The sequence below is a fragment of the Cornus florida genome, unplaced genomic scaffold, assembly GCF_030987335.1.
Source record: "Cornus florida cultivar Cherokee Brave unplaced genomic scaffold, ASM3098733v1 CherokeeBrave_3.0.0_Hap2_Chr11, whole genome shotgun sequence".
NCBI classification, from domain to species: domain Eukaryota; kingdom Viridiplantae; phylum Streptophyta; class Magnoliopsida; order Cornales; family Cornaceae; genus Cornus; species Cornus florida.
The window spans coordinates 36,413,119-36,432,545 of record NW_026775581.1 but is presented as its reverse complement, the minus strand read 5'-3'; the positions used below and the strand labels follow the sequence as shown (position 1 = coordinate 36,432,545).

At 37.1% G+C, this 19,427-nt stretch overlaps 1 pseudogene; it reads right to left on the bottom strand.

Annotated features, from left to right (window-relative positions):
• Positions 1-14,130: 14,130 nt before the first annotated feature.
• On the bottom strand, positions 14,131-17,657 carry LOC132280957 (putative disease resistance RPP13-like protein 1; annotated as a pseudogene).
• Between the last annotated feature and the right edge of the window lie 1,770 nt (positions 17,658-19,427).

Below are 19,427 nucleotides of genomic sequence, written 5' to 3'. Positions count from 1 at the left end.
CAGTATGTCGTTCAACTGTTTTAGTTGATAGGACATGAAACCATGTGGGATTTAACTGTTTTAGTTAATCCATTCTGTATGTATGAATGGGTAGGAATTAGCGTTGTCACCTAATCCGTCCCTCCGTATGTCACCGTCCCATACCGGTACATACCATGCATATAATCCGTAAATGATGCAACAATATAAGCAGTACATCAAATAAAGTCCACATTGTCCATATAGTTGATAAACACATAATTTAAACAAGTTACCAACTACAAATCCAGAATCCATCCATGAAATTAAACAAGACAAAGTTTACTAATTCGTCAAGTTAAATTCCAGCATTCATCCATGTAATTGACAGAAAATATATATTTAATTCTTCAATTAATTGCAAGCCAACATCCAATTGAAGTCCAAACTCTAATCCAAATAATTGCAGTGTAATGCTTAAAAATACCGCAACTAAAGTTCCAAGCTTAAATCCATGCATTCCAGAAAAGTATTTAGTATTTCAACAATTAACATCCAGGATATGCCTAGATCAAACTTGTTAATTAAATGATCCTAGCATGCCACCCCAACAAGATTTATAAATATATACATATTCCGTTAAATTGCTAAAACTAATTTAGGCAATAAAACCCCCTTCATCCGTTAGCAGCCTACACCGTTGTATACTTCTCTATAGTTAAATCCATGAGCACAAGGACACTAATTATGCATATTAGGCTCTAAAGCGACCCATTATAATTTTTGGAGTCTACACTACAATCCGTTAAATTTTTAAAACAAGATTTAACAAATTAGTCCTTCCTATTCGTTTGAGCATGCAAAGTTGCTTATTTTTACACTGTTTATTCTAATTGCTCTATAAACCAAATTTCCTAACTAGAGAGTTTAAAACCCCTTGAAATTACTCTTAAAAATTTTATTTCAGTCCTTGCGACAATTTAAAATTCCAAACAGTGCCCAAACCATCAGATTTCACGCATAAAGGGGAGCCTACTCTTAAACTAGTTGAGCAGGCTCCAAAAAATGATGGAGCAGGCTCCAATATTCGTTGGAGCCGGCTCTAGAAGGGTGGAGCCTGCTCCACTTTCCCTAGAGGCGGATCCACTCTTGGGGGGAGCCGGCTCCCTCTTCCATGGAGCCGGCTCTCTCCCTCTCCTGAGAACCGTCTGCGTTTCTGCCACTTCTACGGCCTTCTGCACCGTCTCCTGCCGCTTCCACCTCCTCTGTTATTTATTAAAACTGAACCTAAGGGTCTAAATTTCATCTTACATCATTTCAATTATTTATTTAAAACAGTTTGAATTCAAAAGAAACATATAAACTATTACCGATTCAAACATGCTTACAAATCAACCACTGACCCAAACATTCCAAAACAATTTTAGTTTAATTTCAACACATATAACTACTTAATTTAACCTATATAAAGCATGTAAGATCCATTTAATATCCAATTAAAATCCTAGAGATATCTAGGATGCACAGAACACAGGCCAACGGGAGAGAGAAAGGAGAGAACTTGCCTTTGTAGTTTTGGTTTGAAACCTTTAATCGTCCTCTGTCCAGACTTTCTGGCGACCTCTCGACTGTCGTCCACTCCTTTGTTGCCCTAGGTTCATCCCACGAGCAACACCTCTTCTTCCTCTCATTGGTTCAACCTTGGTTCTTGGCCAAAACCCTAATGCTCATTCTCTCTGTTTTCCCTCAAAAACTCACTATTCGTGAAACAGAGTTCAACCACCCTCATACAGAATTATAATAGTATATATATAGGAAATACTAAAACCTAGGTCCAATTGTAATTAGAGACAGAAACCCTAATTAACCGTAGTTGGCCAAACCGTAATTCCTAAAAGAATATAACCCTAAGTTCACATTATAATCAATAACTTCTAATTTAATCCAATTAAATCATTTTTAAAAAAACTAATAAACCAATAAAAAATTTAAAACAATTAAAACAAGAAATTCAATTAAAATAAATAAAAATACTCTTAAATAACATCACTAAACAAACCACCCAATTTAAATACAATAATTAAAACAAAAATGTAATTTAAACAAATTAGTTAAACACACCTTTAATTAAATTCAACACAAACCATAAAATCATCTAAACACATAACCACATAAGCACCTCAAATTCAAAAATATAAAAATTAAATCCCAATTATATACTTTTGAAACTAGGGGTATTACAAAAAATTGAGACCCATTTGAGGGTTTTTGGCTTAATTTGAGGTAGGGATCTCTAATTCCCATTTTTCTTGCACCCCATGGTATTAGAAAGACATGTGATATGCATTCATAGCATGGGCATGAAAAAGGGTACCAAGAAATGTTTTGAAATGAAAAGAGGTGTTGGGAAAAAGATTTGAGAAAAGAATTTTGTGAAAATCCAAACGCCAAGGGGGTACTGAGGGTCCGTGGCATTAATGTAGCATAGAAGGAACTAGGAAGATCGCCCTAGCATGGTTGAGTTATCTGGGCCCCAAATGACACCGCGGGGTTACCAAGGGTCAGGGACAGTAGCCAATCCTTCTCTCGTCGGTGAAGGGTTACCAAAAGGGGTCACATTAACAGTTTGAAAAGTAAAGAATGGAAGTGATTTTAAGTATGGGGAGCGACATTCATGGCATCACATATCATGTCACGGCATTGTTATTTTGAAATTGGATTTGATGTTGTATTCTTTTACGGTATAGTATGATCCCTATCCTCTATTCCTATTCACTGTTTAGATTCACGGGGTTATAAGAGGTGTGTCTTAGGCACCACCTACTGAGCAATTTGCTCACCCCTTATATTTAATATTTTTCAGGACACGGATGGCAAGTGGCGGACGACGCTCCTCCACAAGGTTCAATGGGTTAGTAGACCGTTTTGATATACTTTGTAGCTAAAATCTTATTTTATTATTATTATTTATTTATTTATTATTAATTATTTTTATATAAACCCGGAATAACACGTATAGTAGGTATTGACGTAGGAAAGAATGGTGTTGTCCCTAGTTGACCTCGAGTTCGGTTAAAGACCTAACTAACGGTTTGAACCTACAGGTTCGGGTCGTTATAAATTTGGTATCAGAGCCTTAGGTTTGAATACCTTTCGGATGACGGGTAGTGGCTTACATAGAAGGGATAGAGAGTTGACTTGCATCGTTTATGTGCCTATGTGTTAAACTGTTTAAGAAGCATGCTTACTTGTTACCTGTTTAAATGTTTATTGTTTTGAAAGGTCTGCCTACTTACTAAGTGTATATGTGTTTAAATTGTGATACATGTAAATAAAGTGTTTATGTTAATTGCAAGCATAATATATATGATGGGGCGGAAAGTATGCGATATACGATGGTGGCAAGAAGTAGGCACGGTCAGTGCAATTTTCTTTTGTGTTAATGTGACAAGTAATGAGCATGGTATTGTGTTGCCATCCATTTTGTATACGTGCATATCTATATTTTTATATGTTTATACGGTCGAGCATGGGATGGTTATTTGAGTTTTAACCTGAGTTGGCAAGGAGCTCAGTTGCTCCAGGGTGGTTGGGTGTCGGTTCTTATCCAATGGATGGCTTGGTCTTTTAGCTCGTGGATTGAGCTATTTGGTTTGTAGCCATTTTTTTATCTTTTTTTTGCATTTTATGTGGTGCTTAGAGTATGACTTTAAACAGGTTGTATTTCAAGGCATCGTGACTGCGTTGTGTGAGAGTTTCATGCTTTGGTGTATGGGTTCTGGTGACTGTGGAGGTCAGGTATGCAAGTGAGGGCTTTAGTATGACCATAGAAGGTTAGTGTTAGTGACTTGGGTCAAGGTTTGGTGCGAAGGTTCTTAACGAACCGGACGTGGTAAGTGTGATAGAGATTGTTCAAGTCACAAATGTAGTCTGTAAGTTGTAGATATGAATCCTTTGGTATGGTCTAGGAGGCATGTTGGTTCGGGCTGTCGTGGAGACTGGTTTATTGAGGGGTGGTCCTCGTATTGGAGGAACTACAGGAGTATGATATAGGTAATTAACTCTCGGTGAGTTGATTGCATGGCTCGATCGATGAGCGGAGTTCTAGGTTGTTACGACGGTCTAGAGAGTCTCGAGGTGGTGTATAGTGGTTAGTTTGAGTTGTGTTTAACATGATTGCACTACAAGGCAGGTAGTATGGGGTTATTAAAGTGCTTAGTTGTTTATGGATGAAATGATAGCTGGTGAGTATGGTGCTATCAAATGAATTATGTTTTAGAATTTGAAAGTTGTGGATTCGGGTTGTATTTTAATTGTGTCTGATGTATCCGGAGATAGTATTTGGTGTTTGAGGATTCGAAAAGGTAGATTGATAATAAGAATGAGTGGAACGAGGTTGATCTTGTAGGCTTAGTTGGTAAGCCATTTGATTTTGTCAGGGTCAATACTGTTCTAAGGAACAGTGATGAAGGGAGGTAGTGACATTGAACCTGGAGTATGAGGTTTTCTCATTTGGACACGTAGACCGCCTTAGAATGAGTAGATTAAGTTGTTGGTTAAGCGTTAACGATTGATGGTATTGAGGTGATAGTTGGGTGTTGAGCATTCTAGGCTTTATGCTCATTTTTTTTTTTGAGGATTTATCGATATGGTATTTTCGTATTGAGGTTCTTTTCTAGTGGTATGCTGTGATCGTTGTGGGGAGTATCGAGAGTAATGCTTATTCTTTTGTTACGATGATGTTATCACAAAGATATTCGAGGAAAAATCCTTTAGTAGTGGCTTGACGTTTCGATGGGATTATACGATAGAACTATGGTTGGAATGAGTGACAATGGAGGTGTTATGGTATTATGGTGTGATGTTTAGTGCTGATGAGCAGGATAGTTTAAGGTATAATCCGATGATAGATTGGAGATTATAAGCTGTTGTTGTGTGTTGATAGGTAGGTGATAAGATTGTGTGCCAGTTGAGGCGATTGTGAATAGTTGAGTTTTTAGAACTAGCGAGAGAGAAGTTGCTGGATAGGTACCTTTTTCTTTTGAATAGTTAGTGGGTTATTGTGACTAAGGTCACGAGTCTTGTGTGCATGGTGGTCGAGGCAGTGTCACTTTCAAAGGGTAGAGGTGGAATAGTTGATTAGGTGTCGTTGTATTTCATAGAGTTTCTCATTGGGAGATTATTGGGTAGGATGGGATGCGGTGTCCAACGTACAGTGATGGTTCCTAGTGTTAGTATGTTGAGGGCGTTGGTGCTTTTATTTGATTGGTTTCGGTTAGCATATTGTTGCGAAGGAGTGTGTGTGAGGTTTCTGTGTTGATTGTGTAGGACGATCTATTAATGGCGAGGTTGCTTAGATTGGTGTTTGTGGTCTCGTATGTGTTTCCAAGTTGGTTTTTCTCCTTGTGTATAAGGAGTTCAATTCATCTCAGGTGAGAATGGGTGTCCATGGTTGGACGAACGACGAGTAGTATGTGACAGGGTATCAGGTGTATTCCAGTGAGAGTGGTTGGTCTTTTGTGAGAGTGGAGTTCATTATCCTTTCCGTTGTTCTAGTCTTGGCAAGGATGTCGTTTGTCGTAAGTTTTGCTCTCCATTTAAGAGTTATGCGCGTCCGTGGGTAGACGGACCTGTGTGTGATTTGTTATGTTGTTAGAGTTCACCAGTAAGGTTTGGTTATATAGGTCGACTCACTCCCACAGAAGGAGGTGGAGTCTTTAGGTTTTGTGCCGCTTATTCTGAGAATGGTTTTGACAGGTGGAATGGGAGGCACGAGTTGCCGAATAGGGATTTTGATTCCGATGTTTGGTACTGGTAGTGATGGCTAGAAGATGTGTAATGAACTGCAGATTGAGGATAATTAGGTGATGTGATGTGAATCATGTACTCGGATGTTTTTATAGGCGTTTGATTCAAACAGTGTCTTAAGGATAAAGGTCAATGTTGCCTTGGAATTTTGTGAATGTGTGATTCTGTCGAGGAATAGTAAGAATGATTAACTGTGGTCTTAGGGTTTCAGGTATAAGACGGTCGTATTGTGTGTTTTGACGAGGTAAGAATTGAATCGAATAATCTTAAGGAGTTGTTTGCATGGTATGGGTGTTAGGAAGAGATCAAAGATCTTATGCACTGGTCGATGATTATGGTACTTGGTGTCGTATTACTATTAGCTTGTCATGGGTTGTATGATCGAGGTATGTCAGATTTTAAAGCTGGTATGTGACTGTATAGTTGTTGAGTAAATCAACAGATTGATTATACAGTAGATTTCGTGGTTGTTTTGTGGACTGTATGGTGTTGTGTTTAGGTTTAGATTTGAGGACAGGAACGACATTTGTGTTGAGACTGGATCGATGATAAGAATGACCTGGCCAACCATTTCTCCTGAGTGAATCTCTCTTTAGCGCGATGTCGGGTCAAAGGTCTACGATTATTTTAGTTTGTTAGAAACAGTGAGAGCACAGAATTATGGATTATATCGGTGTGACGGTGTGGATTTGGCTGGTTGTCATGGGTAATGAGGCGTGTTAGGTAGGATCAAGTGTCCGATAAAAGGCTTGAGGTACGATCATTGATCATTGAGGATTAGTGTCCTGGGTACAGGATAGTGTGTTTTACTGATTTGGTGATAAATGTTTATGCAGTTGTTGGGAGAATTGTTGTTTGGTCATCTTAAGGTTGATAAATGTAGTGATCGTCGCATAGTGTGATTAGTAGTCATTAGTGTGGTTATGTGATGGTGTAGTTCCGTGTTGGATAGCGAGTGTTTAGTTTGACAGAGATTTATAGAATTGGGATTAGGTGTGTCCTTTGAACAATGAGTTGTGGTTGGATGTTGTTTTAATTAGTGGTTTGGTGACCATTTTTCTTTCGAGCTTTAGAGCCTTTTGTGGTAGTGTAGAGTGGACCGATGTCCGTTATGAGTTAGGCGTATGGTCTAGTTGGTCTTGTGTTAGGATAAGGTGAGAGTTGGGTACCCGTATTGGGTTTTAGTGGTTGTGGTATGTGATTGCCTGGTGACGTCCGGTGTCAAAGGCAATAAAATTGGTGAATTCATGGTCTTAGGTTTAGCGAGCTTTTTCGGGGAAGTGTGTGGCTGTGAGCTCCTTCTTTAAGGAGGGTAGATTTTGAGGACGAAATCTCTTTAAGGAGGGTAGATTGTAATATTTTCAATTTTTATGATTTTGTATTTTTCTGGAATTTTCTGTTCTACGAGGGGTATTTTCGCCTTTTCTCGTTGTGCATGTCGGGCACCGTGTAGTGTGTCGATTGTGTCCTAGAGTTGTTTGGGACATTTCATTGAGTTCAGGACTCTTTGAAATGCAAGATTGGTCATTTCTGCATTTTTTTGTTTTTCGGGCCGGACAGTCCCGTGTGGGACCCACTACCTGTATTGTTGCACACGGGAATTTTAGTTGGGTCCATTTGCATTCCATACATTTTATTTAATGTGCCTTATGTGAGTTTTATATTGTTGTGTATATATATGTGTATGTGGTGAGAATTAAAGTTAAAAAGAAAAAGGAAAAATAAAAAAGAAAGTGGTGGGACCCACTATTAGTCTTAAGTGGTCATGAGACCACAATTCTTGGTCTCTCATTTCCTCTCCTTTCTCCCGCTGAATGCTTCCTTCTCTCTTTTTCTAGAATATTTTTTTTCTTTCTTTTTCTTTTTAGGTTTCAAACTTCAATCTAAGATTTCTCCTTCATTCTTTGGAATTTTTGAGTGCCGTTTGCGGCAAAATAAAGCTCACAACGAGACCTTCAAATCCATACCTGCAATTTAAGCTTTTGGCCACTCTAGGAAGTCTGAAAATTGAGACCTATTTGGTGGTTTTTGGCTTAATTTGAGGTAGGGGACTCTAATTCCCATTTTTCTTGCACCTTTATGAATTTTCTATTGTAATCCATGTTAAGTATGTTTATTTTGAGTTGATTGTTTTATTTAAATTAATTTACTTGGGTATGTGAAGCATGTTATTGGGTGTATTGTTGGAATTGTGTAGAAAGCATGTTTAAATATAAATTTTCCATGTTTATTATGTTATTGAATTGGCTAGAAATGATTTATGGAAGCTTAGGGAAATTTCCTTAGAATTAGTTGCCATGTTTTATTATTGATTTCTATATGTTATTGTGTTGACAAAATTTTTAGAAATGATACATGGAAGCTTATGGAGATTTTCTAAGAATTATTATAAAGTATGCTTAATATGTTAATTTTTCCATGCCTATGATGCTTAATAAATTATTGAAAATTTTATGTGCAAGTATGATAATTGTGTGATAATAATTCTCTCAATTTACATGGTATTAAAAAGACATGTGATATGCATTCATAGCATGGGCATGAAAAAGGATACAAAGAAATGTTTTGAAATGAAAAAAGGGTGTAGGGAAAAAGATTTGAGAAAAGAATTTTGTGAAAAACCGGACGCCAAGAGGGTACCGAGGGTCCGTGGCGTTAATGTAGCCTAGAGGGAGTTGGGAGATCGCCCTAGCGTGGTTGAGCTATCTGGTCCCCAAATGACACCGCGGGATTACCAAGAGTTAGGGATTGTATCCAATGTTTCTCTCGTTGCTGAGGGGTTACCGAAGGGGGTTACATTAACGGTTTGAAAAGTGAAGAATAGAAGTGATTTTAAGTATGGGGAGCGACATTCATGGCATCACATATCATGTCACGGCATTGTTATTTTGAAATTGGATTTGATGTTGTATTCTTTCCCGGCATAGTATGATTCATATCCTCTATTCCTATTCATTGCTAGGATTCACGGGGTTACAAGAGGTGTGTCTGAGGCACCACTTACTGAGCAATTTGCTCACCCTTTATATTTAATATTTTTCAGGACACGGATGGCAAGTGGCGGATGATGCTCCTCCACAGGGTTCGATGGGTTAGTAGACCGTTTTGATATACTTTGTTGCTAAAATCTTGTTTTATTATTATTTATTATTACTTATTTTTATATAAACTCGGAATGACACGTATAGTAGGTATTGACGTAGGAAAGAATGGTGTTGTCCCTAGTTGACCTTGGGTTCGGTTAAGGACCCGGCTAACGGTTCGGACCTACGGGTTCGGGTCGTTACATATAATATAACATGATTCAACACTAACCAATGAAGAAGATGTTTGATTCTTTGGTCAATCGAATGGTCATTGGATCACTGCAGATTTTTAATGTTTATAGCAACATTGAACTGTCCTGGTGAAATAGATGATTTATTTTCTCTAACTCCTTTTGGCTGTAGAATCATTAAAAGTAAGCATTTTTATTTATTTAACTGATGCACATGAAATGGGTAAGAAATTGCTCATTCGATGTGTGCAAAAGACAAGGCATGAGACTTGATGATTCTGATAAAAAAAAATGGCAACCACCTCATATTTGAACATTCTCTGATATCAAGCAATTTGAGGTTGGGTTGGACACACAACCTCCTCTTTCCAGGATAGATTCAAGATGTGGACAATTCCAGATGTAAAGGGATTCAAGGCTTTGAAAAATCTGGTTGGTCGTAGCATCCAAGGATTGGAGATTCACGCAATTAGAAACTTTAAGTATTTATGGACAGGGACTCCATAACATCACAATTAGATATTCTCAGTTTACTGAGACTGGAGAAACTATTATTATTTACGGACTCCCCAATCCAAAGTAGAAACATTAATCCAACCTTTGGCCAATTTTCGATGAATAGTATGACATATTAGTTATATTGAGGTTGTTAATGCCCTCCACCACCTTCTCCTCCTCCTCAACCTTCCGAAAGTACTCCAAATTCATGCAATCTTTGTCAGTCATGCGTGTTGATTTTTGGTATCCTAGAGCTGAAGATCGATGCTCCCTCTTCTTCAACCTTTAAGGCTTCTTCCATGTTTACTAGGAGCTAACCCCGTTCCTAGGGAGTTGATGTAACCCATTCTAAATAAATATATTTTAATTGTGTTTATATTTGGGGAATTTTGTATATATATAGCAAGTTGTATAATCTAGATAATTACATTGAGGTAATTGAATTTTATTCGTATATATGATCTTGTTAGAATTCTTATATTCTTTTAGAAAGCATTTCATCTTGATTATACTACTTACATTCTTATATTGACAATGAGGATGAGATTATGCAATGATTTTCATGACATGTTTTATGAAGGTTTTGATAGTCTTTAATTACATGTGCATTTATCATACAAGGTAAAATATTTGATACGCCATGCCTAGGGAAGGAGGGTCATGCTACAACTTAGCTTGGGTAGATGAACCGTACTAACCATAGATAGTTTAAACCTAGCTTTTGATTGTACGAACTTCTTGAAGATATTGTGATTATCATGCATTTCTACATATCATGGTTAAATATATAATTAGTTCCCCAAGTTAAATACAATTAGTCATGTTTAAGTAGTTTGTAGTGAAATCATTTCCTTAGCATTCTCTCTATTTATTTAAATCCTTTTAAATTCATATATTATGTTTTTAGGCAATTTTCATTTCTATAGTTTAAAGTGACGAACAAACAATCAATTATCTTTTATATCAAACTAAAAATAGTCTGACAATCTTGATAGACACAAATTAACAATCCTTGTCGAACCCTCTAAATAACCTTATATTACAAGGATTGGTACTATCATAAGTGGTTATAATTGAAAAAATTTCCAAACACATTAATTGTTTTACTAGTAGGTATAGAATATGTTTGCTAGTGCATCCTTTTAAATTAGACAAACTCCCGGCTGTTAACACAATAGCCTCCGTAGGGGTGGCAATTCGTGTTCGTGGGTCGTGTTCGTGTCGTATCGATATAAGATATTATACTAAATAGGTAAACCCAAACCCAACTCATTTAATAATCGTGTCAAGAATCCTCAACACTAACCCAATCCGTTTATTAAATAGGCAAACGTATTAACCCATTTAATGACCTGTTTATCAAAACGAGACATTTAATATTTAATCAAATACTAAATAATAGAAAAAATTTGTCATAATTAATCCAAATGTTCAAAATAAAAAGAAAAATTATAAGGCATAAATAAAGTTTATGTTGAAATGACTTAATTATACATAATAATTGAGTTTAACGATTATAACATATTGAGTTAAATGGTCGTAAACAGATTACACGAGTTGAATCCCTCAACGCTAACCCGACACGATTAAGTAAACGAGTTAATCGTGTCGACCATTTTACAACCCAAACTCGTTTATATCAAACCCAAATCCTTTTAAATCGCGTCATTTCGAATTTGTCATCCTAAAGCCCCCAGTAGGCACTAGCCCATAAGTTATATTACACAACACCCATTAACAAAATAGACCAGTGCGCGATAGCCCATAAGCTGTACATAATTAATCTCAATCGTTGGATTTGCTCTCAATGGATAATATGAAAACCCTAGTAACGTCGGAAAAGGAAAACCCTAACCTTAATCCTCCAATTAACTATTTAAAAGGAAGGAAGGAAGGAAGAGGAACAATGATGATGGCGGATAAAGAAGAGGAAATCACAACTAATGTTGTTGCAGTTGCAGATGCAGAAGAAAAATATCCTGGGGAGATATACTTCAGCGCAGGAAGTAATTACACCGATTGCCACTGGTACGTAATAAAGAGCGACACAAAGCCAAACGAATATCTGTCTCCTGCTTTTCCCGATTTGCAACCAGATTTTTCATTATCTTTCAACTCTACCTGTGTCTTCTTGGACCGGGTCTTATACGTTGTTGGAGGCTACAGTACTGTCCCCAAAAAACAATACGACTGGGACGGCAACTTAGAACTCGTCAATGAACTCTACACCAACGAGGTCCATTGCATCGACACTCTTCATCCAGAGAATGGGTGGATAAAGTGTCCTCCTATGTCCATCAAAAGGTCCAATGCTCATGCCTTTACTCTTGACAGCAAGATCTACGTGCTCGGGGGTTTTACTCTACGAGGGATTGATGGTCCGTCTCCTATTCATCAAAATAATTATATCGAATTTTTTGATCCCTGCGAAAAGGACGCCAAGTGGCATCCATATTTGCCTGGCATGCCCGATACTGAGAGAGCATTATACAGATGCGTATCAGATTGGAAGTAGTGGGTTTTTTGTGCGAATGGTTGCTTCCGACAAAATACAGAGGCTATTTAAATACGATTACTGTAATCAATCATGGAATCTCTATGCAAATGACTTCGGTCCCTATCGGTGCCAAACTCTTGTTATTGTTGATGACATCTTGTTTTCCTATGACAACTTCACATGTTGGGATATAGAGCGCTTTAAAGCTTCCAAGGTCGCAGCGGGCACCATTCTCTGTTTCGATGTCAATAAACCTAATGATTTCCTTCCCACACCTCACCCTTATGGTAGGTATCCAAAAGCTATTTTGCTCCATCTAAGCGGCCACCAGTTGTGTCTGTTATGGGAAGAAAATTATTCAATAAAAGGATCGAAAGGTGGGGATGGGGATGCATTCGTCATTACTTGCTTAAAGTTTACTGTGTCGACTAAGGTGGTGCCCAAGCCTTCTACTTCGGGTGAAGGTGAAGAACAAGAGGTTGATTCCAAGCCTTCTACTTCGGGTGAAGGTGAAGAACAAGAGGTTGATTTTGTTGCCTCTCATCCGTCTAAGTCAAGTTACGACGTCGATGCAGTTTCCTTAATCAACACAATTGCAGTGTAAGTGCTATTTTTGGATTCAATCTCTTTCTCGTACTAATTCCAGTTTTTGATTGTTCATATTAGTTTTGTTGTTAATTATTATTTTCATGTGCTTTTGTTGCGTTTTACTTTCCTCTTTTCTGTGATTACCACTGCCCTCAAAATTATAGATAGCTTCACTATTTGCCTAATGTTTCAACTTTGTATTGGCTGGCACCTTTTACTTGTACGTGGAGGGGAATACCACTGATGATTGAAATACTACTTACTATATAGCTAGAGTCTCATGAAGCCTCTGGTATATCATTTGCAGTTTCCTTAATTTCCTATTCTCCTCCCTTTAATTTGCTCTTCTGTAGTACTTTTTGTTTGTGCCACTGCTTTTTTTGCACTGCAACTCTTCAAGCTACGTATGGGATTTTTTCTTTCTTTCTAATTTAATTAATTAATTATTACAAAGATCACAAGGACTAAAGGGTAGTTGTTCTTAGATTGGTGGTTTTGTCCTAATATTTAGGACGAACACAATTTTGAAGAATATTTAGTTCAAAGTCTGAACTAAATTTCCCCCCATTCCAATTCTAAGGCCACAGATTCGGTCTTCACAAACGCAACATAAGAGTTATGCGAGATTATTGGTTGCTTAACTTCACTTCTTGAACTAAATTTGGCCAAAAACCTAACTGTCACTTGAAGCTTTCAAGTGTCATATATATATTTTTTGATAAGTAAGTAAGATTCAATAAAAAGCGTTCAAGAGGGGAACACATCCCAAATACAACCAAAGAAAGCAGGGACCTAAGCCCCAAGGAATCCAGAAAATCAATGGTCTCCTCAGGGTAGTTTGTTACACCTACTTAACTAAATATATATAAATTTGTAGATGAAATTGAGGGCCATTATATAATATATGTGTCTGTCTTCAAAGCGAAAAGTTTTAGTACGAAATGGTTTCATAGAAAGTTCATACATCAACCCAACAATTATCCTACAAATGAATGGAGAGGAATAATTTATTTACTCGTAAACATATTAGAAACTTGAAAATCTGAAGCCTAGAGCTTTAGAGTTTAAAATGAAGAGGTTGCCTCGGATTCAAAGAGTGTGCCAAGCAATATTGGTGTATTACTCTTTCCCCACCTCAATAAAGTTGATTCCTCATCTTTCCGCTTGTGAATCTGATATATTATGCTTTTCACTTTCTCCTCATGTGATAGGCCAAGTGAAGGTAAGGTGTGTGACCGCGTCTGTAACGGCCATCCTAAGCATGTCATAAATAGGCTCTTTGAAATAAATTATTTTATCAATTTCTTCCCACCAAATTTCATCAAGCATTTTTTCCCTCTCAAATGAACCTTTTCCAACATCACTCTCCCTATAAGAAGATCACTTGTCATTAATTACCATCTTTTGGATACGATTCTTGATTTGCTTAAACTTTTTAAGCATCACAATGGTTGAAGCAAAGCATGTTTCGGCAACCGACAGCATCCTCAAATTCACATACTCATTAAACATTGCTAATCTCATAGAGCGATTCATAATGAATTTTTTTTATCATAACGCTATCCCCCGCAATTGTTGTGATCCAATGCAGTTCATTGTAAGCAATTTCATTGGCTTCACTATTCTTTGCTGCAGATATATTTTTTAATGAAAAATTAAGTGTGTGCACAACACAAGAGTTCCAAAGATTTTTGGAAAAACCTCAAGAAGCAATCCCGCACTCATACACACGGGAGCATTATCAATGATCACTTGAACCACATTATGAGGTCCAGCCTCCATCCATCGGCAATGAAGATATTTGAGCGTGGGTGAGATACCTGTGTTTGGAAAACACGCAAGTTCGTTGCATCCTCTGACCTCAAGTCTTTTAAGTGCTACCAACGACTGCATCAGTGCTTCCTTAAACTGATATAGCCCTATAATATTCTCAACTTTCAAGCTAGTTAGTAAGGTCACATCAACAATACTTCTTAACAACAACTCTTGACAGTCTTTCAAATATAATCCTTGAAGAGATGGAAGCCTCAAAAGTGAAACTCTAATTAGGTTGGGACAACCATCTATTGTGAGCACACGGAGGCGAGGGAATTGACTTGCAGCTTCTTCAACACCAATAGAACATGACCATTCTTCCCATGCGGGCATGTCCTCAAATATCAAATTTTCCAATGATGGAAAGGGATGTCCCAAAGGAAAATCATCTCCGCAGAATTCAACCCCCAAGTTTTGCACTCCATGCATGCCTCGAATCTGTAGCTCTTTGAGTATGGGTAGTTGCCCAAGTGGTGGTAAAGATCTACATTTTCTACACCCTTCAAGAGTAAGTTTCACTATTTCAGAGAGTGATGGATCGCCTATCCAACTTGGAAAATTTGTGCCCCCGTAGAATTCAACGGTGAGCCTTTTCAAGTTTTTGTGAGGTTGTAGCTTCTCAAGCACATCCAATTCAAGGTTTTCTTTTCGAAAATCGTTGAACTTGCTACTCCATGACAACTCTAAATCTTCAATATCTTGCTTAGCCCGTAAATTCGCCTCATTTGCATCTCGAACGTCCGTTACATTTTTGCAACTCTTTAATAGAAATACTTCCCTGTAAAAGTCTCAGATTCCTCAACTCTTTTAGTTCTGCCCTGTTGTGTTTGCCCACAACGAACTTTGACAGTGTTTGCAAATTCGTCAGTCTACTGATCCCTGAGGACATTTCTCGCAATTGCACAGTATCAACAATGTCAAGATGACGTAGGTTAATTAAATTTTCAATTTTTGAGGGCAACATACAAAGTTTTTGACAACTACGCAATAACAGTGTTTGTAAATTGCAAAGATTACTCACTGATTCAAGTAACTGGCTAATTAAAGTTACAGATAAATTAATATACCTTAAATGTTTCAAATCACCAATTGAGTCTGGTAGCTTAGTTATCGCATAACTAGACAAAGACAACACTCTTAAACATTGTAACTTTGGGAATAAATCAAGCGAAACCTTGTTTGCCAAGTAGCCTTGTCTATCCCAGCCTGACAATGGTAGAAAACTTCGCAAATGTTGCCCTTTACAAAGGGGCCTGAACTTTTGAATGACTTCAAAATGTTGACGAATATATGACAAGTGCCGAGCTCGTTGAGGAATTTTATATTGCTTATCACCCTCCAACTTATCCAACATAAAGCATATATTCCCAACAACATGTAGAACTAGATCATTTAAAGGGCCATGCATCACAAACCGTGATTTTCTACCACTTGATTGCTGAAAAAATGACCTGTATAATTGATCATCAAAATATTCATCACCAAAATCTTCCATCTGCTTCTTTTCTGTAGATAGCGGCAAAAAACCTACCCCCATCCACAACAACACTAGCTCGTCTTTCTCAAACTCATACTCCTTTGGAAATATCGCGCAGTAAGCAAAGCATCGCTTCAAATGAGATGGGAGATGATGATAGCTCAATCTAAGAGCTGGAAGAATATCACTTTGTTGTAGGGGTAAATCCCAAATTTTGCTATCCAATATATTCTCCCACTCTCTTTGCCCTGATTCGTTGCGCAAGAGGCCTCCAAGTGTTTTTGCTGCCAAAGGCAAGCCTTTACATTTATTCACTATTTCCGCACCAATTCCTTTGAGATGTGGATGTGCATCAAAATTTGTTCTCCCGACCGCATGATGAGCAAATAAAGATAGACATTCATCTGTCAACAATGCGCTTAGAGGGTAAGCCATGGATGGACACAAAGTTGATGTAATTTTTGCAACTTTTCCAAGGTGAGTTGTGACAATAATTTTGCTCCCAGGTGCCCCATGCACAAAGGGACGACATAGGACATCCCATTCTTCATAATTCTCATTCCAAACATCATCCAAAACAAAAAGAAATCTTTTTCCTCACAACTTCTCCTTTAGTTTTTGTTGACGCATATTCAGAGCCTCCAAGTCAGGAGTTTTTGAAATGACTGCCTCAAGAATTGTCTTTGTCACTCTAACAACATCATATTCATTAGAGAGATAGATCCATGCCTTGAGATCAAAACGACCCTGTATACGTTCATCATTGTAGACCAGTTGAGCGAGAGTTGTCTTACCAATATCTCCCATGCCCACAATGGGAATGACAGATACTTTGTCAACATTGGCTTCGTCCCTCAACAACAATTCAAGAATTGCCTCTTTGTCAGTTTCTCTGCCATAAATGTGAGATTCATCTACTGAAGAAACCGTTTCTGATCTTTTTCTTACTGTGTTGGACATCATATTGGATCAAGAACTGTTCCAACATTCTTTATCAAATACAGTCTCCTTTTTTGGGTTTCGATCTCTTCTAATCTGTCAGTGATTTGCTTTACCTTGGGCATCATAGTTCTATCAAGCTTAACAGCACTAGGAGGAGTACTAAAGCAAGTGCAACAAGTTGGGATGAGCTTTTGTACCTTGCTAGTACTGCTGCTAGCTTTAGATTCTGGCACGATCGGCTCAAGTTGCAAAGCTTTGGTATCTAACTCGTCTAGCAGATCATCCAAATGGTAAGCAAAGTCACTGAGATCCTCCATCCACGATTTGACTCCTTTATCTGTCATTTGCTTGCCCTCTGCATCAGCAAGAACATCACGAATATCCGGCAACATTTCCTTCAATTTCTTCAACTGACCATCAATTTCCTCTCGACGGGCATAGTCTGACACAGCATGAGAGACCAACCTGTTAAACAGCACCTGAATAATCGGCCCGACAACGATCCCCACAGCCTCCATGGTTCGTTTGTGAAACCAACTAGCAATAAGCAAAGGAGGGAAGAGATGGGTAAAGTTTGTGAAAGATTGAGCAATACAATATGATGATCAAAATGGATTTTGCCCTAATCAAATTCAAGAGAAAGAGGGTTGACGGTAATTTTCAATTGTCTTTGGACATACTTGTACCAAAATGGTAGAGCCATTGGAAAGTGTCGGCCATAATACACTAAAGTAGGAGAAAATAATCCATAGCACTTTGGAACAGAAAATTGGAAAATCAAAGCATCAATCATTTTACCCCCAACCAATATGGAATCTTTGATCTCCATCACTCCTTTTCTTAGGATGCCATTTCAATCTCTATATTGGATGCCATTGTAACTTACAATACATGCTCTGCTATAATGATTTTTATTCTATCTTCCTACTTTTAGGCAGTTGGGGGCATGAGTACATAACTCTCTTGATTTGATAAAATGATCCTTAGTATATACCCTAATATAAAAAAGAAAAAATTTAGAAGAGCATTTAACCAAGATCATACCATTTAATTAAGCATAGAATGATTATCACACATCGTAAGATTTATGTTATCAAACTTATCAAGTAATATTTATTAGTGAAATTTAATTTCATAAAATTGAAGTTACAATTTATAGTGTTAGTTAAGATCATCTCACCAAGCTTTGGCACCAGTAAAAACCATTAATTTTGGAATCCATGACAAAGTCGAGGAGTCCACTTTAAAACTTTTTCTCCAACTTCCATTCAGTCTAAACCCTGGTGGCTTGATGAGAAACTAAAACTGAAGCTTTCTAACATGTATGCTTTATGGTTAAAAAGCAAGACTTACAACCTTCTCTTGCATCTCCTTGTGTTAAAATGTAAGTTTACATGGAGACGTTATGATTTTGCACATTTTTCTTGTACTGAATCACAATTTTTGGTTCGAATGAGTTCATTGATTGGTTTTGTGCCTGCAGATACAGTTCTCATTTGTTAAAATGTGCCGGTTATCGTGAACTTTACCTTGTTTGGGAGATTCAAAAGAAATATAGGCTTATTGCATTTTCTAGTTTCTGATTAAGTTGTTAGTCTTGAAAATTAAATAAGAGAGTACCAAACTCTACAAAAAAGTAAGCTTAAGTCAGGAGGCTTATTTTAATTACGTACATTGATTAGCTTCTTAATCTGCTGGTAGCTTTAATTTTTCTACGCATTTCCAATTTGCACAAAATATGTAAATACAAAGACAGAACAAGACCTGGGAACCCCTCAGATAGGAAAAACTATTTGTTGTGGCTCTATAGACTATGGTTCTTGTCACTACCAATCATAGAGGCATTTTTCAACTAACTGCTACTAGAAAAAGTTAACAATGAAATCATTACTTTGGATTAAAATTTTGATTTAACAAAAAGCAAGAAGGCACTATATAAAATAAAAAAAATAAAAAAAGGAAAAGAAGAAAAAAAAGAAAGAAAAGGGGCCTGTTTGGTTCAATGTTCTAAGAATAGTTTTCTGTTACAATTTTCTGAAATCTCGGTTAAAAAATGATATGTTTTCATATATCTTTTGTAGTTCTTTGAAACCAATTTTATGTTTTCAGAGTTCTTGAGAATAAATTTCAGAAAAAACCAAATAAACTCAAGAATTTCGGGTACAAAAACGGAAATGACTATCCAGATTCTAAGTTCTATTTCTACATAAATTATTTATTAAAAAAAAGGGAGAAAATTATTTAAGAAACCCTTTATGTTAGCATACATCTCTGTTCATCCGACTGAATTCATTTTCAGTAGTATTACTGTATAAATGAACATTTACAGATATAGGGTTCTGATGATGATACTTTACTGGTGGCCATGTTGTCAGAAAGTCACTAGCATGTCTAGTGGATTACATATATAAAACAATGATGATGTGGTGGCCCGGGGTTGGATATCACAGGTATTTCATATTTAGAATATTTTCACCAAGCTGATGTACATTTCTGATAGCAACTCACAAAAATTAAAAGCTTTTCATATTTAACTAACAGCCTTCAGATTTCTTCTTTTTTTTTTT